Source organism: Mustela lutreola, chromosome 1, assembly GCF_030435805.1.
Source record: "Mustela lutreola isolate mMusLut2 chromosome 1, mMusLut2.pri, whole genome shotgun sequence".
NCBI lineage: Eukaryota > Metazoa > Chordata > Mammalia > Carnivora > Mustelidae > Mustela > Mustela lutreola.
The window spans coordinates 64,699,406-64,725,494 of NC_081290.1; the positions used below are offsets into that span (position 1 = coordinate 64,699,406).

At 46.4% G+C, this 26,089-nt stretch overlaps 1 protein-coding gene across 6 annotated transcripts in view; it reads left to right on the plus strand.

Moving 5' to 3' along the window:
- Positions 1–657: 657 nt before the first annotated feature.
- Positions 658–26,089, plus strand: part of KIAA0232 (KIAA0232 ortholog) — an 83,424-nt gene continuing 57,992 nt past the window's right edge. For 2 of the 6 annotated variants that reach the window (XM_059165771.1, XM_059165798.1), the window contains exon 1: positions 680–913. The gene's annotated coding sequence lies outside the window, so the exon portion shown is untranslated. Of the gene's footprint in view, positions 914–26,089 lie in introns of all 6 variants that reach the window. The other 4 variants (XM_059165820.1, XR_009351628.1, XM_059165787.1 and 1 more) reach the window with 4 other exon arrangements.

Genomic DNA, 26,089 nt, shown 5'->3' on the forward strand with positions numbered 1-26,089 from the left:
GGGCTTCATCCCCTCTGGTGCCAATCATCCTTAGTTATTTGCTTTTTAAGGACAGGACTAGGAATCACATTTAAGGAAGGTGGGTGTGAAGAGAGACGTTGATTAAAAGGTTAGTGCACATTTTTGGTTCCCACTTCCGAATGTTCCAGAATTTATTTTTGCCTACTTAATAAAAAGAGCCATGTCACATTTCTTTAGCTTGTCTTCTGGGATTCTTTAAAAAAAAAAAAAAAATTAAAGTCTTTATTTTATACCGCCCACTCCAGCCATCCCAGGACGCGGGTAGGAGGGGGCGCAGACAGGTGGAGCCTGCACCCGGAAAGGCGGGGGCTGTACCGGGCCGCGGGAGTGGCGGTGCAGGGCGAGTCGCGCGGCCCCGATGGTGTCTGGGGTCTGGGGAGGGGCAGCCGCGGAGCTGAGGGGCTCTCGCCCGATGCAGCCCCACGCGCCCCTCCGCAGGGGGCGTTTCCCCTCCGACGGCCCTCACGTGGGGTGGGCTCCCACCCGCAGCCCTGCACCTCCCGGCGGCCCCCAGCACTCACGCCCCGCCCAGTGGCTCCGCCAGGCCCCGGGCCCCTGAGCGGCCCGCCCAAGGGGCCCGCCGGCTGTGGGGGCGGGGCCGGGCGGTCGAAGGGGCGGGGCCGGGCGGGCCGGGCGGGCGCTGATGTAATCCGGCGGCTGGGCGGAAGGATATGGAGCGCGCCCGGCTGGCGGGGCGCTGAGGCCAGTTGCCGGGTAACGGAGCGGAGCGGCCGCGGCGCGCCGCCTCCCGCCCTCCGCCGAGTGGCGCCGGAGCCGCCGCCGCTTTACGTAAGGCGCAGGCCAGGGCCGCCGGCGCTCGGCAGCCGCTCGGAGCCCTCGCCGCGAGAGGAGGCGCCCCCGCCGGCCGCCGCGCCGCCCAGCCGCTCGGCAGGTACCGCGGGCCGGGGTCGGGGCGGGTGGGTGCGGGCCGGGGCGGCCGCCGGCGCGGAGGGGCCCGGGGCCGGCCTGAGGGAGGCCGGACTACCCCGGCGGGCCTGGGGGCTCCGCGAGAACCCCGGCCGGGCCCGGGGCGTGCGGCGGGGCCCGGAGGCCCCAGTCCCGGCCGCTGCGGCTGCGCTCCGCGCCGGGCGCGCCGGGGCCGGACGATGAGTCCGCACAATGGGCTGGTGCAGCCGCGCGGGGAGCGGCTCGCGGCGGGGAGGCGAGGCGGGGCGCGGGACCCGGGGGCGGCGGGGCTGGCGGCGGGTCTCTCCAGCGGCCGGCGGGTGGGCGCCCGGTGCATTGCCCTCGGCCGCGCGTGCCTCCGCCCCTCCCCTCCAGCATTGTCCTTTGGGGGCCCGGGCGGGGAGTCCGCCGGCGGGGGAGGGGCCGCGCGGGGCGGGGCGGGCGCTGAGTGACGGGCGCGCGGGCCTGTGGCGCGGGGCGGGCGGGGCGCGGGGTCCGGCGAAGGTTACGGCCGCGGGCGAGAGCTGCGGGCCGGCAAAGTCGCCGGCGCCGGCGGGATGCGGGAATCGCGGGGCCGCGGCGGGCTCGCGGAGCTCCCCGCATTCCCCGGCCCGGGATTCGGGGCCGTCGCGTGCGAAGGGCCGCCTGCCGCCCGAGGGGGTAGCGTGCCGCGGGCAATGCGCAGGTGACAGGCCCGCCGGGCTCCCCGGGACGAGACCCCTGCCCCCCGCCCCGCCCCGCCCCGCCCAGGTCGTGGCCGAACCCAGTTTTGGTTTCTCAGTTTGGGGCCTCTGGGCGAGGTGTAGAGACTTAATCTAGAAGAAGGTGTAGGAGATTAGGCGGGGAGGGGACGTGCGGTTCCTTGGGATCATTTAATTGTGATTCCTGCTAGTAATGAGCTGGGTGGGATGCTTGGATTCATTGTCCCAAGTTTCTAAGAATGGGTTTTACATCTTTGGGCCTTTGCTTTTTTAAAAAAAGAAAAGAAAAAAAGACAACCCGGTGGTAGAAGATGGGTGAAGGGGTGCGGGCAGGCAGTTTTGTTAATAGGAGGTGATGTTGTGGATAAAACTAAACAATCAGATCCCCAAGCTAGATTTCTCCTATGCAGTCTGAGACCCATGCCAGAATTCCTGGACCGTTTCATAGACTATGCACTTAAAGCGGGGGAAATCTACCAGTCTGCATCCTGAAGGTCAAATATTCTGTCATTGGTTGTTTTGGATGGATCCATTCTTAAATGGGTCTCAAAATCCTTTTTATGCCTTTTCTTTGTGACAAAAACTATTTCCAAAATTGTGCCTTTGCCTACCTTTAGGTAAGCTCTTTGTAACCATGCCTTATTGTGTATACTAGATTGAATTGCTGTATGTGCTAAATAATGAATTTTTAATTATTTCAAAAGTAGTTTACTTCTTGAGTTTGGGCACATGGATCAGTTTTCATGTTTGTTTGTTTGGCCACTGGAACATTCAGTGGAGGGGAGATTACTACTCTTAAGTATTTAAATCCATAGGAAGTGGAATTAGAGGGATTCTTGCTTTTTAAAGAATAGTACGAGTCTTTAACATGGCAAAAACAAGAAGCAAATCTGTAATAATTTTAATGGTAATTAGCTTATTTGTTGCACAAGCTGCCAACATTTCAGAAAATTATGGATTTTTAGCATTTCTCTAATGATATACCTTTACTTTTGCTTCGGAAGCAGTAGGATTGTTTTTTTATTTTGCATAGTGTGCTTGCCTTTTCTCCCTGTTTTAGCAGCATTGGATTTGGAGCAGTTAATGGCCTCTGAGCCAGTTTTCTGGTCTGTAATACGGAAGGAATGATGATACCTGTCCCACAGGGTGCTTGGGGTGATCAGGTGAGGGGAGATGTGAAGTAATTCTGTCAAAAGCCCTTTGCTTTTAAAATACAAGATTAGTTAGTGCTAGTTTGTAAAGCCACAGATTCCTCTCTTGGCTGATGCTCTCTTTAGATTCCTCTCCACCCCTTCCTGTGCACTCTCTGCCTGGCTGCCAGAGTCCTCTCTCCTAAACACAGATCACATCTTGCCAGTCTTTGGCTCAGAGAGCTAAGACTGCCTGTTGTTTGGAGCCTGGAGTCAGATACACGAGCATCACATTCAGGGCCCCTCATTCTGGCCCGAATCATCTCTGAACTTTACCTGACCGCTCTGTCACCTTTCTACACTGTCACCGAATGGAACTATGCTCCATTCTCTAAGTGTGCCCCGCTACTTCCTTCTTTGCTTATGTCCTTTTCTCTGATTGCAGTGCTCTCACTCCCGCCCTCTCCCATTTTTAAAAGTTCACACCCCATTTTATGTGCTCTGGAGCCCTTTAGAAACCCTGTGAATGTGAATTATTCACTGCTGCAGTCATAACCCTCTCTTTTGCTTTCATCATTGCCTGTATCACTTTACATTGCATATGTGAAACTCTGGCTGTGATGGCCATACCATTATTTTGCCCCCAGCACCTTGCCTCAGGTGCTTTAACACAAAAGTGTTCAAATGTTTGCTAAATAAAGTCAAAGTCTGTCATTCTCCTTATGTAGTATATTATTATTACTAAGTATTTTAAAAACAAACATAAGAGTACCAGCCACAATGTTCAAAATAGTTTTATTACATTGAAGGTATTTAATACTTACAATATTTCTTTTCCATTATGTTTGATCTCTCACATAATACCAGGTGGGATTTTTATAGAAACTAGAAACAACCACCTTTCTCTTCTGTGTCTGAACTTCAGGGTCCATGAGCCTGCACTGCTGACTGGGAAGTGAGTCCCTTTGTTGGGTAGAGGGAACGAGAGCACAAGCTTTAAAATATTTCTTAAGATTTTATTTTTATTTATTTGAGATAGAGAGAGCGTGTGTGCACAGGAGTGGGGAGACAGAAGCAGATTTCCGGCTGAGCAGGGAGCCTGATGTGGGACCCTGAGACCATGACCTGAGCCTAAGGCAAACGCTTAACCATCTGAGCCACCCAGGCGCCCCAGAATATTTCTTACCTTTGAGATAAAATTGCACTCCCAGCAGATTAAAGCTCTTTTTTTTTTTTTTTTTTTAAAGATTTTATTTATTTATTTGACAGAGATCACAAGCAGGCAGAGAGGCAGGCAGAGAGAGAGGAGGAAGCAGGCGCCCTGTTGAGCAGAGAGCCCGATGCGGATGCCGGATCCCAGGACTCTGGGATCATGACCTGACCCAAAGTCAGAGGCTTTAAACCACTGAGCCACCCAGGCCTCCCTAAAGCTCCTTTTTAAAGCATTTTTTGTTTAAAACGCCCTTTTTTTTTTGGACATTTGTTACAATATAAAAAGTAACTTGGTTTTTGGGAAGGTTATTTAAAGAACGTTAGGGGACACCTGGGTGGCTCAGTCGGTTGAGTGTCTGCCTTTGGCTCAGGTCCTGATCCTGGCCGGGATCCTGGGATTGAGTCCCACACCTGGCTCCTTGCTTAGCGGGGAGCCTGCTTCTCCCTCTGCCTGCTGCTCCTCCTATTTGTGCATTCTTTCTTTTTGACAAGTAAATAAATAAAATCTTTAAAATAAATAAATAATTGATTAATTAAATAAAATAAAGAACATTAGGCCTGGGTTTGCAAGACTCGGGTTGGTGTCTTGGCTCCTCTTTTGCCCCTGTGTCAGCTTGGGCAAGTCAGTTAAATCTGTCTTGGACCTCAGTGTCTTTATTCTGTGAAATGAGAGCAGTCTTGTCTGTGCTATTTTTGCTCTGCAGCGTCACTTAAAGTGGCTATACTTTGTGTGTGGCATGTCCTTGTTCAGATAGAAGCTTATAGGATGCCTTTGCCACACATTTGTCTCCCTCATTACTATTCCCAGGCTGGAAACTTGGGTTTTTACGAGGTCCACCCCCCATGTCTCTTTTCCATCAGCGTTTTTCTCAGCAGTTCCCCTAGTGAGCCCTTCCAGTACTCCTGTAGATTGTTACTGTAGGCCTGCTGATGGCCTCCCTTTCTCTGGTCTCCCTGGTCTTCCTGTGTTCTGTTGCCAGAATTGCACAGTGGGTAGATCAGATCCCATCATCCCCGTCTCCAGTGTGCGCTGCAGAGGTTCTCAGCACAACCTCCCCCCCCCCCCCCAACCGCCATTCTGCTGCACCTGAGATATGGCCTAGTTCTGTTGGTAGGCTTACTTCTACAAAGATTTTCTCCTTAGAGACACTACCACCAGTCGGGTCTTAGTGGTAAAGAAATCACTGTAAGACCAGCGCCACCTAGTCTCCTAGAACTCTCAGCCCTGTCTCTACTGCCCCTCTCTCACCACCTCCACCTCGTGTTTCAGCCTAGGCTTCTGGCCACTTTTGTGCTTGTTTTGTCCAGTTCCTTTACTCTGGAACATCCTTTGCGCCTTTCTCTTCCTATCAAAATCCTTAATACTGGGAGCTTGGCTTAAATGCTTCTGCTTCCATGAAAGAAACTTCTTTCTGGGTTGTCAGAGTTAACTCGTTATCATTCTTCTCCCACACAGTGCTTGACTGATGCCCCCACTCAGTTATTTTACCTTATGACATTTTAGTGTAGTCTTTACGTGGAGGTCTTTCCTAGATTATAAACTTCTTGAGGGAAGACCGGAAACCTTACCCCACTGCTTGATTTCTTCTACTGTGCAGTGTGGTCTTTTATGTAGTACTTATTAAATACTTGAGGGAATCAAGTCAGCCATCCTGCAGTCTCTGATTTCAGCAGAGGGGAAGCAGGGTTGGAATGGTTCTCGGTGAGAGCTTCATGCATGCCCATGATGCAGAACAGGGCCAGCACATAATAAATGCTTGGTAAGCAGCAGCTGTTAGCCAGTACTTTAAGCAGGTGTAGAAGACACTAGTGGTTGGCTAAGTTGATAGATTGTATGTGCTGGTTTACTGTAACAATGTTCACAGATTGTTCCTGGGGCATCCTTCTAAGTGTGTGTGTAAAGAAAAAGTTCTCTGGGTTTTCCACCTACAATCCTGTTCTTTATTAGTTTGATACCAAGCAGAGAAGTGAGTACTTCATTGGAGAGGGCTCTTGCATGAGCACATTAGTGACAGTGGTCCTAAATTATTCTGAGGACAGGCAGACCAGACCTATCTGTAGATGAACCAGATTTTTTGCTTGTGGCTTAAGAAAGTCAGTGGAAATGGGAATTGTCAAATTTCACACTATGTTATTTTTCAGTAAAGCAAATGTTTTCATTTTAATCTTATATGTCTTGTAACTATTAAGTGATAGAATCTCTCTATTTAGAATTTGGAGGACTGTTAAAATTCTGATTTTGGTATTGCTTCCAAAGCATTCTGGGTCACTAGGCTTTCCACATAGCTCTTTGTCTCTTCCTTTGTCTGGTCATCACTGTTACCCCTGGCTGGAGAGGGAGAAACTAGGTAAGGAAAACCAGCTATAATTTCGAAACTTTTTTTTTTCTTTTGAGATTTTATTTATTTATTTGAGAGAGAGACAGTGAGAGAGAACATGAGCGAGGAGAAGGTCAGAGGGAGAAGCAGACTCCTCATGGAGCTGGGAGCCCGATGCAGGACTCGATCTCGGGACTCCAGGATCATGACCTGAGCCGAAGGCAGTCCAACCAACTGAGCCACCCAGGCGCCCCTCGAAACTTTTTTCTTAAAGATTTTTTTTTTTTTTTAATTTTTGAGACAGAGCGAGCGAGCACATGTGCACAAGCATGGGGGAGGGGCAAGGGAGAGGGAGAAGCTGACTCCCCACTGAGCAGGGAGCCTGATATGGGGCTCAGTCCCAGAACCCTGGGATCATGACCTGAGCCAAAGGCAGATGCTTAACCAACTAAGCCACCCAGGTGCCCCAATTTTGAAACTTTTTTTTTTTTAAGATTTTATTTATTTATTTGACAGAAAGCACGAGAGTGGGGAGGGTCAGAGAGAGAAGTGGACTGTCCACCTAGCAGGGAGCCTGCCAGGGGATTCCGGGATCATGACCCACGCTGAAGGTGGATGCTTAACCGGTGTCCCGGAAATCTATATATTCCTAATAAATCTCTCTTAAAACTTGCCTGAAAGAATTGTGGATGATAGGGCTATCCCAGTGGATGAACTAGTGTCTGTATTAGATATAATGGCAGTAAGACAGTAGTTTAATCATTACAGTATGCCTGAGAATGTGCTGCTTTTGTTTATAGTTAGAAGTGGGAGTTCTGTGAATACAGGCACTGTAGGTGTGTGTTTGTGTGTGCATGTGCATACATTTGGGATCATGACCTGAGCTGAAGGCAAATGCTTACTTAACGGGCTGAGCCACCTGGGTGCCCCAGGGAGAGAGAATCTTAAGCAGGTTCCACAACCATTGTGGAGCCGGACACAGGGCTTGATCGCACAACCCTGAGATCATGACCTGAGCTGAATCAAGAGTGAGATGCTTAGCCAGCTGACCCCGCCCCCCTACCCTGTGCCCTAGTCCAGTAAACATTATTTAAAAGAAGCATCCCTCATCCTCGTGCCTCCTTATGCTGCTACCTCTGAGTGACCACCACTAACAATTTGGTTACCAACTTGGAGACTTTCTGGAATGCCTTATATAAATGCACCTACAGCATTCTTAAGTGTTCTTAAAAACTACTAATTAAGACTATGTGAGCTCAGTGTGTATTTTGTTGAAAAACCTCTAATCTAGAATGCTACAAACTGAAAAAGTCTTTAAAGGAGCTGTAAAAACAGCAGTAGGAAGTTGGTACTGAACTGCAGTTTTTAGATTTTGTATTGGTTTGTTTTTTTAAGGTGTGCTTTACTTGAAGCTTTAGGGAAACAGTTTAAGTTTCAGACCTATCCCTGGGATTTCATTTTCTGAAATCTAGTAAAATGAATCCTAAGCCCATCACAGGCAAGTCAGGAATGAAAATAAAATTGAACCATCAGTCAGGCTCAGTTGAACAGAGCACCATTAGTGGGTATGTAGGATTATTTGGGGCTTTATTTACTTAAAAACTGGGCACCGTGAGGACTCTGAATGTGCAGCAGCGGGTGGCTGTGGGTCTGCTGGGCCCTGCAGCAGGTTCTCCTGAGGGCCCCTGCTCCCCGTGCACCCGCAGCCCTGTTCTGTCCTGACAATATGAGTAAGCGAATGGGTACAACTGTCAAGCAACAGCTCCTGCTAAGAGGAAAAATAAAGTGGGAGACGGGGGTCGTGTTGTATAGGGCAGACAAGGAAGGGCTCTCTGCTCAGATGCCACTTGAGCTGAGAAACGAAGGAAGTAAGGGGGAAAGATAGGAGCTCTCTGAGGAGCTGAGCGTCGTCCAGAGGGAGAGCAGAACAGGCGAAGGACCTTGCTTCTGGATGTGTTAGGAAGGGAGGACTAGGGATTTGCTGGTGGGTTAGGTATGGGATTTGAGAGGAGGATGAGGGGTCTGGATGATGCCAAAGCTTTTGCCTTGAGCAGTGGAAACAGGAGGTCACCTTGGCTGACATTGGTAAGGTCTCAGCAAGGTTGTTGGTGGTGAGAATTCAGTTTTTGTGGGTTTTTTTTTTTTTTTTTAAATGACCTATTATAAGTTGAGAAGCCAGTTAGACACCTAACTGTCTTGTAGCTTGATGGCTCTAGAATTCCTGGATTCTTGAGAGAAAGAGTACAGTTTGGAGTAATTGCTACATAGATGGTATTTAAATTCATAGAACTGGACATCAGTGAGGACTGTGCTGTTCAGTTAGTTAGCCATGAGCCACATAGGGCTTTTGAGTGCTTGAATTGTGGCTAGTTTGATTTGAGATGTGCTGTGTCAAACATACACCAGATTTCCAACACTCAGTGTGGGGGAAGAATATAAAATATCAGTGATGTCTTACTCTGATTATGTTTGGATTGATAATATTGTGAATCTATTGAGTTAAATAAAATATATTACTAAAATTAATTTTACCCGTTTCCTTTTTACTGTGGCTACTGGAAAATTTGAAATTGCATACTGGTGACTTACATCTTGCAGCTGGGTGGTGCTAATGGAGGAAGCGAGTGTTGGTAGGGAAGTCCAAGGACAGTCTGGAGAGCTGGCGGAGGAGGGGAGCTGGAGAAGAGAGGGGGTGATAACAATTGTGGTCTGTGGGCAAGTGAGCCTCACTAAAATTTCCCTAGAACTCGTGGAAAAGAATCAGAGCAGCTAGGCCTGGCCACTGTACGGTCACTGGCTCTTTAGACAGAACAGCTCTCGGAGATAGTCGGGAGGACCAGGATCTTTCCCTTTAACTTCTCTTGTTTTTGGTTTTGTTTTAAAGTGAGTTTCATCCAGACGGGGATGCAGCCTGTTCATTGAGAGCTGTGCTGTAACGTGCCCTTTGCCAAAGAACCACAGTCGGTGCATATGTAAGAGCTTTGACGCAGTTCATGCAGGCAGGTGACTCCTGTGACCCTCAGAACCTCGGTCTCAGGCACCCTCCCACCTGCAGCCTTTGCCTGCTGTGACACCTGTAAGAATGTCTTCCCTTCCTTCTCCTTCCAGACTGGGCAGAGTGTCTGTCAGCACTCACTTAGGCCCCGGGAGTGGGCTCAGCTACCCCCAGGGAGGACTTTGTTATCATCCCTCTTGTTTAGTTCCTTCCGTCAGTGTGATCTCATGCCCAGGCCGCGCCTGCCCTGAGCGCTTCCCAGAGACCAGGAGCTGGGCCCAGGCCGCGCCACTGGCGGGATGTTGCTCTCCACGCTGGGGCTGCATTGATGAGTGTCAGGCAAACATTCCTCCCCTTACACAGTATCTTTGCTGCCCCCGTGTTTTGTGCGCCCATTTCCAAACACAGAAGTGCACATTGAGGAACTGTATTTGTAACCATTTTTCCCCTAGCTATGGGGTTGAAACTGTCATGGAAATGGCAACTCCTCCAGTAGACGTGCCCAAGGCTTGCCAGGGCAGGCAGAGGGGAGCTTCGAGAGGGATTGGGTAGCACCCTGCAGTCCGCCCTTGGCTGAAGTGGGGTCAGAGCTGATCTCGCTCTCCCTCTGACACAAAGTTTAGGGCTGTCAGCTTCTCAAAGTGTCTCTAGGGCTGTGGGGCTGGTGAACACTCGTGGCCAAACCGAAAGCTTTCATTAAGAAAGATAGGCTTAATGCAAAGTAAAAAGGTTTTGCCGTGATCCTTCAGAGCCGTATGACAGCAAGGCTGCAGGTTAGGTGAGGGGTGGATGGTGTGGTGGAAGCAGCAGCAGCTTCCCAGCTGGACCATGGGGGTCCTGGGCTGCACCCATTGCAGGCCCCTGGCTGCATCTGTAAAATACAGAGGTTTGGTTTAGCTCCGTGTTTTTCCATGCTGTGAAAGCCGTGCTTGGCACAGAGCAGGTGCTCAGATGTTTATTGAATGAACAGATAAATAAAAGGATTCTAGGCATGAGGCAGGGGTGGATGGGGAGAGGGGATTTTCGGCACTTCTCGTGCTCCTCACCTGTGCCCCCATAAGCTGTTTCAGGTGTAGTATTGGGATTTGCTTCTTTGAGAGATGTTTGAGCAGCCCTAGGTTAGGTGATGTCTTGGAGTAAAAGTCAGCACGCTCCTGACACTGAGGCCTGCCGGTTTCTTTCTCCTCCTGTCCCATCCCATACACTTTCCAGAAGGCAGGGTCGCAGGAGCAGAAATGGCCTTCAGCCGGGTGTCCGTAGGAAGTGCTGCAGGAGTTTCCCGGGACTGCTGTAAGGAGTGCCACGGTCTGGGCGGTGGATAGAGATCCTTGCAGTTCTGGAGGCTGGGGGTCCGAAAGGCCCGTGTCAAGAGGCTGGGGTCCTGGGGAGGTGCTGTGGAAAGGCCTGTCTGTGCCTCTGTCTCAGGTTCTGGTGTTCCTCAGCTTGTATGCACCTTATTCCTGTCCATCTCTGGATGCACGTGGCCTCCTCCTCGGGTCTCTGTCACCATTTCCCTCATCTTGTAAGGGCATCAGTCATTGGGTTAGGGGCTGAACAGAGGTAGCTTGACCAGTGTTTAGAAGAGAGTGGAAAGAAGCTACTAGTTGGAAGTGACTCTCATTCCTTGGACTTGGATGAGCATATCCTTGGATCAGCATATCCACGTTCCTAAACCTGGAACGTAGAATTTCCATGGAGTGGAAATGTGGATTCTGGGCCATCGCAGAGCAGATGGATGACGTGGGCCATTGAGGATGATTTTTTTGAGCCTGCAATGAAATGACATTCTCCTAGCTTTAAAATTACTAGAGAACATGCCGCCACTGCCCCCCAAATTAAGCTGCTCTGTCACCCCCGCCGTGTCTTGTGGAGTCACCAAATGGTGGTGGCTTCTGATATTTATATACAATTAAGGGTCACTTGAATTTGATGGGGCAGTCAATTCCTTTCTTAGTGTCACAAGGTAGGGTCTTTGGAAAATGGGTTCTCTGGAAAACAGTCATAGGCTGTTCAGCATGCTGATATTGATTAAGAAGGACCCACAGGGGCGGTGCCTGGTAGTGCTGTCAGTTAAATGTCTGAGCACGGTTTGACTCAGGTCATGAGATCAAGCCCCATGTCAAGCTCTGCATTTATGATTCTTTCTCCCTCTGCTCTGTGCCCCCCCCCCCCCGCCCCCAGTCACTGGCATGTTCTCTTTCTCTTTCTTTTTCCTTATAAAACATTTTGAAACTTCTTTGTTTCTTTCTCTCTCTCTCTCTTTTTTTTTTTTTTTCTTTTTAAGACTATTTATTTATTTGACAGAGAGACAGAGAGAGAGGGAATACAAGTAGGGGCAGAGGGAGAGGCAGAAGCCGGCTCTCTGGTGACAAGGGAGCCCGACACAGGACTCCATTCCCGGACCCTGAGATCATGACCTGAGCTGAAGACAGACGCTTAATGACTGAGCCACCCACGTGCCTCATCTTTCTCTCTTAAAAAGGGTCCCTGGAACAATAGCTCAATCTCAAAATTTTGGGACCTATTTCATGTGAATTTAATATTCAATCCTACCTTCCTTTTCCCCCGTTTGAATTTGTCCTGCTTTGATGATTTGAAGGATTCCTGAAGGCAAATCCTTGGTCAGGTGGGACTGCGCACAGAACGTACCTCCTGGACAGACCGAGTTAGGTATAGACCATTGCTGTGCAAGTCCTTCCCTCTGGGGCCGGAAGGACCCTTTGGGTAGCTGTAGGTTATTACTAGACAGTCTGCAGCGGTGAGGAGCTTCACTCTGGGGTTAGCTTAGTCTGCTTTCAGATCTCAGCTCTTCCTCTTACTTGGTGTTTAGAGAAATGAAGTTTCTGTTCTAAGTTTCTGTGTCGTCATCTGTACAATGGGAATAATTACGTGTCTACCTCATGGGGTGTTGGAATGCAGTGAGCATGCATGTAGAACCACTTTGGTAGTAAATTCCAGAAACATAATCTGCTTCTGCTGTTGCTGGAGGAAAACCACATTTATGCTATGAGAAAGGAAGTACCTTTAGTTCACTAACTCTAGACACTGGTGACTAGGCAGCTATAGCTACGATCTTAGCAAACTGCAAGTAGAAGGCAGTGTTGCTAGCCGGTAAAGGAGGTCTACAGAAAACCTATGGACAACATCAGTTTTAATGAGGAAGAGTGGACCCATTTCCTGTATAGCCGGGTACAGGACAGAGGACACCCTGCTGAGGCCGCTTCTCTTCATTGTCTCGCCGAGGTGACAGTGGGCCAGCACAGCCAGAGGATGGCCTTGCCCTCTCCAAGGATTGCTGCGCTAGAAACAGAAAATTATTGTCATCTGCAGGTGATGATTCTGTATAAAACCTAGGAGAGTCTGTGGCCTAGCATCTAGGAATAAATGTGTGTGCTGAACATGGACACTTACTTGAAAGATCTAGGGGGAGACCTAGATAAATGGAGAAATGGTCCTTGTTCATAAATGGGAAGACTCCGCAGTATAAAGCTGTCTGTTTTCCTCAAATTGATCTATATATTTAATGTATCTCTAGTTAAAACCCCAGCAGGGTTTCTCACAGAATGTGGTGATAGATCCTAAAATTGTAAGAGTGAACACAGGGCCAGGCACAGAGAAGACACTCCCAAGGAGGAATCTTGACACTTCGTGTAGAAGTCCAGTAGCTCCAGCAGTGCGGTGTAGGCATGGGGGTGGGTGTCCTGAGCACAGAAGAGAGCCCCTGAGAGACGTGTGGTTATGCTGAGCTTGCATCTGGGAGAAAAGTGCGGTTACCAATGGGGATGGAGGGCTGATCCATCAGGGACACGGGCGCAACTGGGTTTCCACGTAGGAAAACATGCAGTTAGGGGCCTGCTTCACTAATCCTAGATACAGGTTACTCACAGGTGGATTAAGAATGTGATTGTGTTACTAGATTTTACAAGGTTGCACTGCGGTGACCGAAACCCCGAATCTCAATGACTTAAGCACCGGACAGTTCTTCGAGGCTCACATCACGCATTGGCAGCTGCCACTTATAGCTATGGTGCCCTTCAGGTGTCCCCTTGTCCTGAGACCCATGCTGAGGAAGCAGTCTCATCTGGGACACGTTCTTCCTTTCATAGCAGAAGAAGCCAGGCCTAATCCCATGTGATCACTTTTAAAGCTGCTTGGACATGGTATAGGCCATGTCCACTGTGATCCACTGGCCGCACCAGTCACAGGGGGCAATGCAGGGACATGTTCTCAGCCTGAGGGAGGCACTGCCAGTCCATCCCATGCGGATGATGGTGGGGACTTGCTGTGGAATGGGATGAATGGAACACAAAGGGTTGGTTGGAAACAATGATTCTCTTTGCTACAATATGAGAAAAACTTGAATACTTTTAGAAGAAAGTACGGACAAGCCTCTTTCTGACCTTGAGGTAGGGAAAGAGGTCTAAGGCCTGTGTTCTCAAACTTTTAAAGTACATGGCGGGGGTGCGGGGGGAAAGGCGTCTTGGTGTCTTGGTTGTTAAGCCGCTGCCTTCCACTCAGGTAATGATCTGCTGGGATCCAGCCCTGGGCTCCCTGCTCCACAGGAAGCCTGCTTCTCCCTCTCCCACTCCCCCAGCTTTTGTTCCCTCTTTCACTGTGTCTTTTTCTTTCTCTGTCAAGTAAATAAATAAAATCTTTTTTAAAAAAATAAAGCACATTTGGGAGTGCCTGGGTGGCTCGGTCCATACACATGTGACTCTTGTTCTCAGGGTCATGAGTTCAAGTCCCGCTTTGGACCTAGAGCTCACTTAAAGGAAATGAGTACATTTGTCACTTGGGGAACTTGGTAAAACAGAGATTCTGATTCATTGGCTCTGAGCAAGATCTGACAAAGTCTACCACCACAGTGACCATCTCCTCTCTTAAACCCTACCCTCAATTGCTCTTGTAGTAAAGTTCTCAGACCCTTGGGTAGGGGGTGGGGGTGGAGAACTGGTCTGTAGGTAGTGACTTCTGCATAAACTACACAGGTCTTTGACCTTTTCAGTGAGGGGTTGAAACAAGGATCTGTAGCACAACTCCTCCCAAATCACTCCTGTGGTTCTAGTTACTGGTAGCACCTGAAGATGCATCTGGATAAGATTACCCTTATTTATCAAATATTTCTAGGGATTATTACCTTTTTTTCCAGAGGTGTCTGATATCATATTCACCGGAGTGGAGAACTTACTACCAATCCCCGAATTAAATAATTCATGTGATAGAAAGCTTGACCAGAATCTATATGAAAAGTGTAATCAACTTCTTATGTAACAGGAGTCACTTGAAAGGTGACTTTGTGTTCAGTGTTTGGATACTTAACCATTCTTGTTTATATCCTTTTCTCAGCTGTGCATGTATATTGCTGTTGTGTTTGTGAGTGTACATGTCTGCTACTTTTTATTTTATAGTTATCTTTGTAATGTTCATGATTTGAACATATCAGTGAAATTTAAAAAATATTTTAAAAAAGATTTTATGTATTTATTTGACAGTGAGACAGCGAGAGAGAGAATACAAGCAGGGGGAATGGGAGGGGAGAAGCAGGCTTCCTGTTAGCAGGGAGCCTGATGTGGGGCTAACATGACCTGAGCAGAAGGCATACAGTTAACCAACTGAGTCACCCAGGCACCATCAGTGAAATTTTAGAGTTTTGACATCTATAGAGCTCTACAGATGGTCATGCCGAGTCTGTTCTTTGAGGAGAAGTGTTTTTTCTTTTTTCTAAGATTTTAAAATTTGGGGGCACCTGGGTGGCTCAGTTGGTTGAGCGTCTGCCTTCAGCTTGTTTTATGGTCTCAGGGTCCTGGGATTGAGCCTCACTTTGGGCTCTCTGCTCAGTAGAGAGCCTGCTTCTCCCTCTCCCTCTGCTGCTCCCCCTGCTTGTGCTTGCTCTCACTCTCTGTCAAATGAATGAATATAATCTTAAAAACACTTTTTTTTTACATTTTAAATTTATATTTATTTGGGGGAGTGGTGGAGAGAGACCAGCAGACTCCTCACCCTGAGCATGGAGCCCAGCATGGAGCTCAGTCTCATGACCCTGAGATCATGACCTGAGCTGAAACCCAGGAGTGGGATGCTTGATGGACTGAACCACCTAGGTGCCCTCAAAAGGTTTTTTGTTTGTTTGTTTAAGATTTATTTAGTTCATTTGAGAGAGTGTGAGCACGAGTGGGAGGGGTGGGGGGAAAGGGAGAGAATCCCAAGCAGACTCCCCACTGAGTGTGGAGCCTGATGCAGGACTTGATTCCACAACCTCTAGGTCATAACCTGAGCTGAAACCAAGAGTTGGACACTTAACTGACTGTGCCACTAAAGCACCCTGGGAAGGGTTTTAATTAGTGTAAAATTCCAGCCCCAAATCTTTCACTTTTGTGTCTTACATTGCTGTGCATTTTATTTTATTTTATTTTTTGAAACTGTCATTATTGTTAAGGGATCCACTTCTGTGACTGTCATGAAACCAAGGCTGGATTAACAGTCATGAATCCTGGAGGTAACTGCACCTGACTCTGAACTTCCCGGCTGTGAGCACCGTCTTCTCTAACTCAGCTGAAACCCAGGCTCCTGAGCTCTCAACCCCTGCCTCCCTATTCCTGGAAGGTGCTAAAGCCAGCTATGTAGGAGTCTTTCTCAGAGGAGAAGATAAACCCTCTCCTTCGTGTTACGAAGCAGAAACCCCAGACCTCAGGCAGGCTGGGACCTGTGCAGGGTGCTGGGTATTTTAAAGACTTATGTTTATTTTTAGAGAGCGAGGGAGTATGGGCATGGGGGAGGTGGGGAGGGTAGAGGGAAAGAGAGGCCCTAGCAGACTCTGTGCTGAGTGCGGGCTTCGATTTCATGGCCTCAAGGTCATGACCTGAGTGGAAATCAGAAAGTGGATAACTAACCGACTGTGCCACCCGGGTGTCCCGGCCACTGGCTATTTAAAATATATTTTCGATGATATGGCATTGTCTGTAAAGTATTTCTGTTTTAGGTCTTGAGAATTATCAGTGATGGATGGAGAATTTCAGAGATAAACATTCATATTAATGCCAGTCCACTTGGCCTCCCAGAGTTAGTGGAGCTTCTCAGCATCTTTCCCAGATTCAGGGATGCCTCAGAGTACACTGAAAATTGGTAGCATTTATAAATTCTTTAGCAGCTGTACGTGACCCCAGCAGATGTTTATGAACGACAGGGGCTTCTCCGTCAGCTTGCCCTTCCACCAGCCCCTGGAGCGTGGCCTCTGCACTGCACTCGGCCTTCTAGTGTTGCAGGGCCACTGGCCAGTTGAGTTCCGTCCTAGTGGTGGCTCTGCCATGAGCATCCTATTACACCTCTGTCTTTAGAGCCACGAAAACCCAACTTGGTGGCTCTGTGCAGTGGAAGTAAACCCAGGATCATTTTAGGGGCTGTAAGCACCCCGACATCTCAGGTGCCTGCTTTGCTGCTAGGCCTGGAGTGTGTGCTGTGGGAAAGTGCTGTGTGTCGAAGGCATTGGACGTAGGCCCAGCTCCTTTAGTGTGGGTATTCCGGGATTGTGAATGAGGACTGAGGCATGCCTGGGGGAAAGGGAGGGATTGGGAACTTTCGATCCCATGGAGTTCTGATTGATTTACTGTATAGCACAATATAATTTATGTGATTTTTATTTTTTAATAAATATTTTTATTTATGTATTTATTTTAAAAGTTTTTATTTATCTATTTGACAGAGAGAGAACACCAGTAGGCAGAGCAACAGGCAGAGGGAAAGGGAGAAGCAGGCTCTTGGCTGAGCAGGGAGCCTGACGTGGGGCTCCATCCCACAGGATGGGAGCCAAAGGCTGCCGCTTAACCAACTGAGCCACCCAGGTGGCCCTGTATGATTTTTAAAAGGATAATAAATGTACTTATTTATAATACTTAAAATCTTACTCCTAAATGGTATCTTCAGTTTAACTTTTCAACCCTAGGAAATTAAGGATATGAGGACCCTAGATGATCTAGGTCTTATACCTTGATCCTTAGGGAAAATGGTAAATCTATTTTAAAAGGTAATTATTTCCCAAAGTGTGTTCTTGGGAACACAGAAGAGATCTGTAATTAAGTGAGTGGAAAACGCTGTCTACCTTGTTTTCTTCCTGGAGGGTCCAGATGCACATTACCTACCATACTAAAAGTTATAATAATAATAAATAAACCTACTTTTGTTTCAGCTCTGGTATTTCCCTAATTCATGCAAGAGGAAGAATTTCTACAGCAAAATAATAAATTTTATATCACCTAGAATAAATACACTTTAGGGGAATTGTAGCAGCTTATACTTTAAATGATGACACTATTCATTTAAATAGTTTCCTAGGGACTATATAGGTACATAGTTATCCTCAGAGTCCCAGCTAAAGACTTGAGTTAATCTTTGAAGCATGTAATTAATGGGTAAAAAATACAGGTACTTTGAACCCATTCTGAGTTCTCTAATGAATCTCTTTTTGCAAAATCAAAAAATTTTATTCTGATCATTGAAAATTTCTAACTAGTAGGATATGTATCAGATAATCATCTAAAAATTTTTATTGAATTAGGTATCTCTTATTGAGAGATACCAAATCTTACCAAAATTGTATTGCTTATTACCCAGTTTTGTTTTGGAGAACTGTAATATGTATCACTTAGCTTATGGCTTTAATTTAGTATTTTTTAAAAATGCATGGTCTTACCAGTGAGCCTCAGAGTTTCAGGCCACTTTTTCCGCCCACCTACTGAAACTCAGAAGACAGATCACTGTAAATTTGAGATCAGTAGTTGAAAGCTGTAGAGTTTTAAAAAATTTTTTGAAGAGTGTATGTGCAGGGTTGGGGATAGGTTGAAGGGGTGCGGAGTGAGAGGGAGGGAATCTCGAGGCTCAACTCTGAGCAGGGAACCTAGTGACACAGGGCTCGATCTGACAACCTTGAGATCATGACCTGAGCTGAAATCAAGAGTTGGACGCTTAACAAACTGAGTCCCCGTCCTCCAGGCACCCCAGGAGCTATAGAATTTTTATGCACAGAGATAGATGTTGGACAAGCAACAGTATCGCTCAGAGAAACTATTTTGATACACCATTGTGATCTAGTATCTTATTTAATAAATGTTTCATCCTTGGGCGCCTGGGTGGCTCAGTGGATTAAGCCGCTGCCTTCGGCTCAGGTCATGATCTCAGGATCCTGGGATCGAGTCCCGCATCGGGCTCTCTGCTCAGCAGGGAGCCTGCTTCCCTCTATCTCCCTCTCTGCCTGCCTCTCCATCTGCTTGTGATCTCTCTCTGTCAAATAAATAAATGAAATCTTTAAAAAAAAAAAAATAAATAAATGTTTCATCCTTGAATAAACGGTTTTCATCATGGTAGAGCCTCTTGCATTTTCGGAATTCTAAAAATCTGCTTGTTTAGATTTTTGTTTCTAAAAAAGTTGTTTAGTGTTGAAAATTTTTCTTGGAGTTGAAGGTCCATATAGTTTCTCCTAATTGAAATTTCTAAATTTCTGAAATTTAGTTTTATCACTTTCCAGCTGTTTTTAGGATTTCATAATAATGAACTTTGTTTTATTTATTCATTTATTCATTTATTTATTTATTTATTTAAGATTTTTAATTTATTTATTGGACAGAGAGATCACAAATAGGCAGGCAGGCAGAGAGAGAGGAGGAAGCAGGCTCCCCGCTGAGCAGAGAGCTCGATGCAGGGCTCTATCCCAGTACCCTGGGATCATGACCTGAGCTGAAGGCAGAGGCCTAACCCACTGAGCCACCCAGGTGCCCCTGAACTTTGTTTTTTAATGTTTGGCTTTTGTTTGGTAGCTGTATTATCGTTTGCAGGAGGACGCTTTCAGATGTCACTGTGTGCACTTACTGTCTGCCCTCTGACCTAAAGGGCTTTCTGCATGGTTTTTCATTCTGTAAAGTGCCTGACGTGTGGTTTGCCCTTTCTAGGGAAAAACGACATTTTTGTAAGTCTCCAGTAAGGACTTTTTTGAAAGTATAAAAGCTGCCATTTTGCAGTCCTGCTAATGAATTTTGGTGTCAATTATTAAGATCTAGATGAGTGATAAATGCTGGTTATTGTAATGGAACTTGCAAAGAGATTTCGGTCTGGGAACATCAGCCTAGCTTTCAAACCAGAAATACTAACAGATGAGAATGAATCATCAAATACTGGCCTCAGAGTAAAAGTTAGAAATAAAACAATGTTACTTTGCATAAGCAGTTTATCTCCCTCTGGTTAGCCCCTTTAGGACTCTAAGAACTTATTTTTTTTTTTTTTTTAAGATTTTATTTATTTATTTGACAGACAGAGATCACAAGTAGGCAGAGAGAGAGAGAGAGAGAGGGAAGCAGGCTTCCTGCGGAGCAGGGAGCCCGATGCGGGGCTCGATCCCAGGACCCTGAGATCATGACCCGAGCCGAAGGCAGCAGCCCAAACCACTGAGCCACCCAGGCGCCCCAGGACTCTAAGAACTTAAAGGCTGGCCCAGACTTTGGGTTCTGTAAGCGCCAGTAGCACACCAGGGGGAGAGTTTCTCCAGGCTGGACTGAAAAGTTCTTTTCTTTACACGCATGGTACAGTTCCCATTTGTTTTGCTTTTGGAAGTCTGTCCTGTGCTTCTTATTCTCTGTGCGACCAGATCCTTTCATTTCACCTGTCCTCATTATCTAGCTCTTCTTCCTTTTTCTTATCTTTTCACCTTAGAGATTAACCAGGTCTGTTACGTGTGTGCAATTTAGTAAGACCTTTGCTATTTCCTGTTACTCTGGAGTAATACATTCAGCAATAAGAACCACCCTACGTTCATGAAAAGAATTAATTTTCATTGTCACTGGAGAATATATAGTGGTCAGTATATTTCTGATAGCCTGGCTAGTAAAAATGGAATTTAATCTTTATGCAGTTCTTCCTATTTGCGTGGAAAGCACTCGTGTCCCACACTAGTCTCATTGCTTATATTGCCTTAGAAGCCTTATTCACTTCCTAGGACTTGGCACGTTTCTAGATGGGGAAGCAATTGTAGGTCCGACTCTCCCTGTCTCCATAGTTTTTCAGATACAGAAGCTTAACCAGGTGCATATGACCAGCTTTTAGCCTGTCATTTTTTCAGTGATAAGAGTTCTGGTTTAGGGGGCGCCTGGGTGGCTCAGTGGGTTAAGCCGCTGCCTTCGGCTCAGGTCATGATCTCAGGGTCCTGGGATCGAGTCCCACATCGGGCTCTCTGCTCAGCAGGGAGCCTGCTTCCCTCTCTCTCTCTCTCTGCCTGCCTCTCCATCTACTTGTGATTTCTCTCTGTCAAATAAATAAAATCTTAAAAAAAAAAAAAAGAGTTCTGGTTTAGGCTGATTTCTATGGATTTTCTCCTCTGGCCATAGATTAGCTCTGAAGGCCTGCTACCTACTAAAGAAAATGAGTGATCTCTTATGTTCCAAATCGATGCACTGAGATTATGTACATGTGTGTAATTAGTTCATTATAAATGTACACTCTCTGACCTGCCGGGCAAATATTTAGGGTCTTTGTGAAAAGTAGTAGAATCTAAAAGCTTAGTTCAAACATCTACTTTCTTTGTTCTCTTTTTTCCTACTTATATTTTTTATATCCTTGACTCTTCCTCTTTAAGGCTTTTGTGTGTCTGTGTGTGTGAAAGTTGCATTGATACAAAAATTGAGGAATTATGAAAAGACCGTTTCAGGTAATTCAGGCCCTTGAATATTGAGCACTTTGTCAAATTTATTGTGAAATTTGTAGTGCAGAAGACCAGGTAAAATATGAAGGCATAAATTGCAAAAGTACCAAACTAGATCAAGGAAGGTGTTAGACAGTGGGTTTCAGCAGGAAGAAGTACAAGTTGATTACCTCAGGATGAAGCCCAAAGCCCGTTAACGTAGAATGGTAAATACAGAGGGAATGAACCTGAAGGTCATTGATTTTGTATCACTAACAGTGTGCCCTGTATCTGGCACATGCAAAGCCTCCAGCACACATGTGAGTGGTGGAAGAGTGAACTAGGGCTCCTGGGCTAGAGTTGTTCCCCACCTGGCAGCTGAGAACTTGACTGGGGCCCAGTGGTTTCCCACACACGCTAGCCTTAGGAATATTGTATTTCCCAAGGCTGTCCCTCAGAATTTATTCCATTTAGATGTGGAAAGTGTTTAGTTTGACACAGTTTTGCTCACCTGCCAAGGCCTAAGTATTTTGCTAATTAGCATGTGGAACATCTCACAGTTTGGCTTTGGGGAACTTTCAGCCTTGCTTGTGAAGGAACCTACATGCAGGAGGCTGTTGGGAGAATAGTGTGAATGCGTGTCATTGAGAAGCAGAGAACAGGGAGGACAGTGAGTGCCCCCAGTGTCACAGAAAGTGAGTAGTGTGGCATTAAGTAGTCAGGGATGGCTTCTTAGAGGAGATAGGGCAGGGGTTGGCTGTTGCCAGGTGTTAATGTTTCAGCAGTGCTCACACCTTCAGAAACCTTCCTGAGCATGTTACTTTAGTCTCTTGTGGGGTGTGGTTGGTTTTTTGTTTTGTTTTGTTTTGTTTTGTTGTTTTGTTTTGGTAGTGTTTTGATTTATCTCCTTCAAATAGTCCAGCCAAGTTGATCAGAAGCTGGTTTTCAATAGTGTTAGACTTTAAAGTTGTTTCCTATCAAGAGTCCCACATTTTGCCTCTTAAAGTAGTCCTTAGGGCTGTTGACACCTGTTACTGCTCTCCCCTCCTCCTCGGCATCGGAGAGGCAAGCTCCCCCTGAGCCCTGCTTGGAATGATGCCATGAGACTTGCTTTAGCTGGAGAGATGGGGGCTCACTCCCGGGAGGGAGTTTCCAAAGCACTGGTGCATGCTTTGATATAGATTTTCTTTGCCCCTGGTTCCTGAACTAACAGGGTTCAAGGTTGGTGACCGCACGGTCATCTTGTGTGCAGAGTCCCAGAGTGGTTGTGCTGTGATTATTATGCTGAGCGTTCCTGCCAGTCCAGGATGGACCTGACTCCTGTGATTTGGGGATTGTTTGTTTCTGCAGCATAATCCACCCTGTTTGACTAAATAACCTTTCTTCCTGAATTTTGAACCTTGAAATTTGGCCCTTATCCGGGTTATTGTCAGTTTTCTTTTTGCTTTGTCAGTAAGCATCATGGTCCTTGCTGTTCTGTATACAGTTTGACATTGTCTCTGAACTCTCCATGATTACTTTCTACTGCAATGCCATTTGACCTGATGACATTCGAGACCCAACAAACACAAAGGCAAGTGTTTTCCATTTCTCTCAGACTGCCCCTCTGGTACTCTGTGCTGTCTCAGAGTGGCTCGGCCTAGCATCCCATCTTGCAGGTGTGAGGGGGAGTGTCTCATACAGTCCACAGGTACAGGGAGGAGGGGGCATAGGTTCTGCTGAGCCTGTGACTCTGCTTAGTCCAACATAGGAGAGAATCTAAGCCAGTATTGTATAGCAGAACTTCTGCAGTGACAGAAATGTTCTATATTTGCACAACAGCCACTAGCTACACATGGCCTTGAGCTCTTGATATGTGGCTGGTGTGGCTGATTTTTTTTTTTTTTTTTTTAAATTTTATTTGTTGGGACGCCTGGGTGGCTCAGTTGGTTAAGCAGCTGCCTTCGGCTCAGGTCATGATCCCAGCGTCCTGGGATCGAGTCCCACATCGGGCTCCTTGCTCGGCAGGGAGCCTGCTTCTCCCTCTGCCTCTGCCTGCCATTCTGTCTGCCTGCGCTCGATCTCTCCCTCTCTCTCTGATAAATAAATAAAATCTTAAAAAATAATAATAATAAAAAATAAAAATCTTTAAATTTTATTTGTTTATTTGACAGACAGAGATCACAACTAGGCAGAGAGGCAGGCAGAGAGAGAGGGGGAAGCAGGCTCCCTGCCAAGCAGAGAGCCTGATGCGGGACTGGATCCCAGGATCCTGGGATCACGACCTGAGCTGAAGGCAGCAGCTTAACCCACTGAGCCACCCAGGCACCCACTTGTGGTGGATTTTTAATTAAAATGTTAAATAGCCATATTGGACCCTAGCACAGCACTGGGAAGATGTAATGTTAGGTGAAAAGCAGAGAATACAGAAGTATGTATTAGTATTTAACCTGTTGAAATAAGAAAACATTTTAAGTTCTATGAAAAGGAAAAATAACCACTGAAAATGACCACATGGAAATACTGTGAATTATATTAAGGTGGAGAAATTGTGTATGGGTGTCCTTCTGTTTTCATATTTAGAAAAATACTTTAACCAGCTTCTGTAATGAAAGTAGATGTGATCCACTTGAACAGAAAAGCAGAAGTGCTTGGAGACTAAAAGAGCGAGGCCATGGGTTGAACAGATCTCCATGTACAAGACCTGCGCTTTGCACTATGTGCTGAGAAGCACCGTTTGGAATGGTTGACGGGTGCTCTGTGACTGGTTGTGCTGCCATACGAGCCAGTGGAGACAGTGCCACAGATGATAGCTGTGAGCCATGTCAGAAAGGGATGATGCTTTTGAAATAGTCGTAATGTGTTTTCAGCACATCTAAAAATACATGGGCCCTACTACAAAAGAAGAAGGGAAACCCTTTGACATTTAAATTCCACTGGTCACTTGTCAGCTTGGCTTGAGCTCTAAGGAATGGACTATAGGATGTCTGTTTCTTCGAGCTTCTAGGAGTCACTGCTGCTAGTCACCTGAGATGACTCTGTAGGCACACAAATGGAGCTGTAATTTGAATTACTTCTAGGAATGTGTGTGGTGTTAAAAAGAGGACAGAAAGACACCATTTTATTTCTTGAAACTTTGTTACACAAGGAAAGAGATTTTGGAAGATCAGTTAACTCCTTCAAATTGACCCTTTATCCCACTGTAAAAAGAGCCTTCATTATTCTGCCATTCACTTGAAACTTGTGGCCTTACCATGTCTTAATTATTTGTTGAAAAAGTACTTAGTAATAACTTAAGTTCTAGATCTGTTTTCTTTTTTTCTTAGTGGACAGATCATTTGGGACTAATTATATGACTCAGAAACATATAGACTAGATAGTTAAAGAATTAAATGCTTTTATTTTATTTTTTAATTAATATATAATGTATTATTTGTTTCAGGGGAAAAGGTCTGTGATTCATCAGTCTTATACAACACCCAGTGCTCACTACCACACATACCTCCCCAGCATCCATCACCTGGCCACCCCATCCCCCCACCCTCCTCCCCTCAGTGCTTTTATTTTTAAAATTCAGTTTGTTATGCTAGTCCCAGATCTAATCCTAAATGTCCCAGACCCCAGGGCCCTGACTCCTGGAGACCAGCTTGGTGTGAGGTTTCTGGCAGTGGGGACGGGGGTATCTTGAGAGGGTCAGGGGGCATGATGTGTATTCCCCCTGCCCTCTGCAGTTTGACTTCCAGGCTTAGACTAATATTAAGCCTGGAGGCTTTGCTTGATCCCCAAGCCTGCACAGAGTTGCCCCAGTCTTGGGGGTAGATTTTCATTCATCACCAGGGCTATTTTTAATCCTTGATTAGAAATAGCATTTCTAGAAGTTGTACACTGGGCCACAGAAAAAGCACCCAGGGTGTGCTGAGGTCCTCTGGATTTATGCTGTTTGGGGCTGGTGTGGTTTCTCTGCAGAGACTGCTCTGCAGGTGTGCACATTTCAAAACAAAGAGAAAACTGGGCAGCAAAGGGGGTCATTGTATTTCTGTGTTCGTCCTCTGCACCTTAAAACCACCTTGAGTGGGGCGCCTGGGTGGCTCAGTGGGTTAAGCCTCTGCCTTCAGCTCAGGTCATGATCCCAGGGTCCTGGGATCGAGCCCCGCATCGGGCTCTCTGCTCCGCGGTGGGCCTGCTTCCTCCCTCTCTCTCTCTGCTTGCCTCTTGGCCTACTTGTGATCTCTCTCTCTCTTGTGTCAAATAAATAAATAAAACCTTTAAAGAATTAAAAAAAAAAAAACCACCTTGAGTTATTTGCAGTGTCACATTTGAATTTGTAGCAGAGAATAACATGTTAACAAGAGGAAAGGCTTTGATGTGACTAGAAACTAGGTTCTTATCAGTGAAGGAAATTTCATAGTTTTTTGCTTGTTTTAAGGATAGTAAGGAAGTCGAGAATTTTTTGTTCCAGAAGAGTAGTATTTTTTACACATATACTATTCTCATAATCTGGTCACTGAAGGGATGTGTAAAATAAAGCAGGTATAAACCGTTTGAGGGGCGCAGTTTGTAACAATACCTTCCATTTGTGTGACAGTTTATGAAATGCAAAGGCCACAAAAACATAAATGTGCTTCTCCTTTGCTCTTGGCAACGACCTTATGAGACATTGAAGGGTAGAGAGAGCTTGTATTTATTATTCTGTTTTACAGATGAGAAAAAAAAGACCCCAAGAAGTCATGGGCACAAAACCAGCTATTAAGTAGCAGAGATGAGACTGACTACAAAAACCTAGATGTTATGACTGCTAGGTTCGTGAACTTTCCACTCTCCCGTGCTACCTGCAAGAATTAAAGAAGACCTAAGTGGTATAGAAACTTCGTAGGCATTTAATTATACCTGTATATATTTTTTGCATCCTTAATGGAAACCATTTAAAGTTTGTTGTTAAAAAAAGACAGAAAAATCTAAAATAAGTGTGTTATAGTGGGACTTTTTTTTTTTTTTTTTAAGACTATTTGAGAGAGCGACTGAGCAAGAGCATGAGTGGAGGGGAGGGGCAGAGGGAGAGGGAGAAACAGACTCCCGGCTGAGCTGGGAGCCAGATGCGGGGCTTGTTCCCAGGTCTCTGGGATCATGATCTGAGCCAAAGGCAGACACCTAATGAACTGAGCCACCCA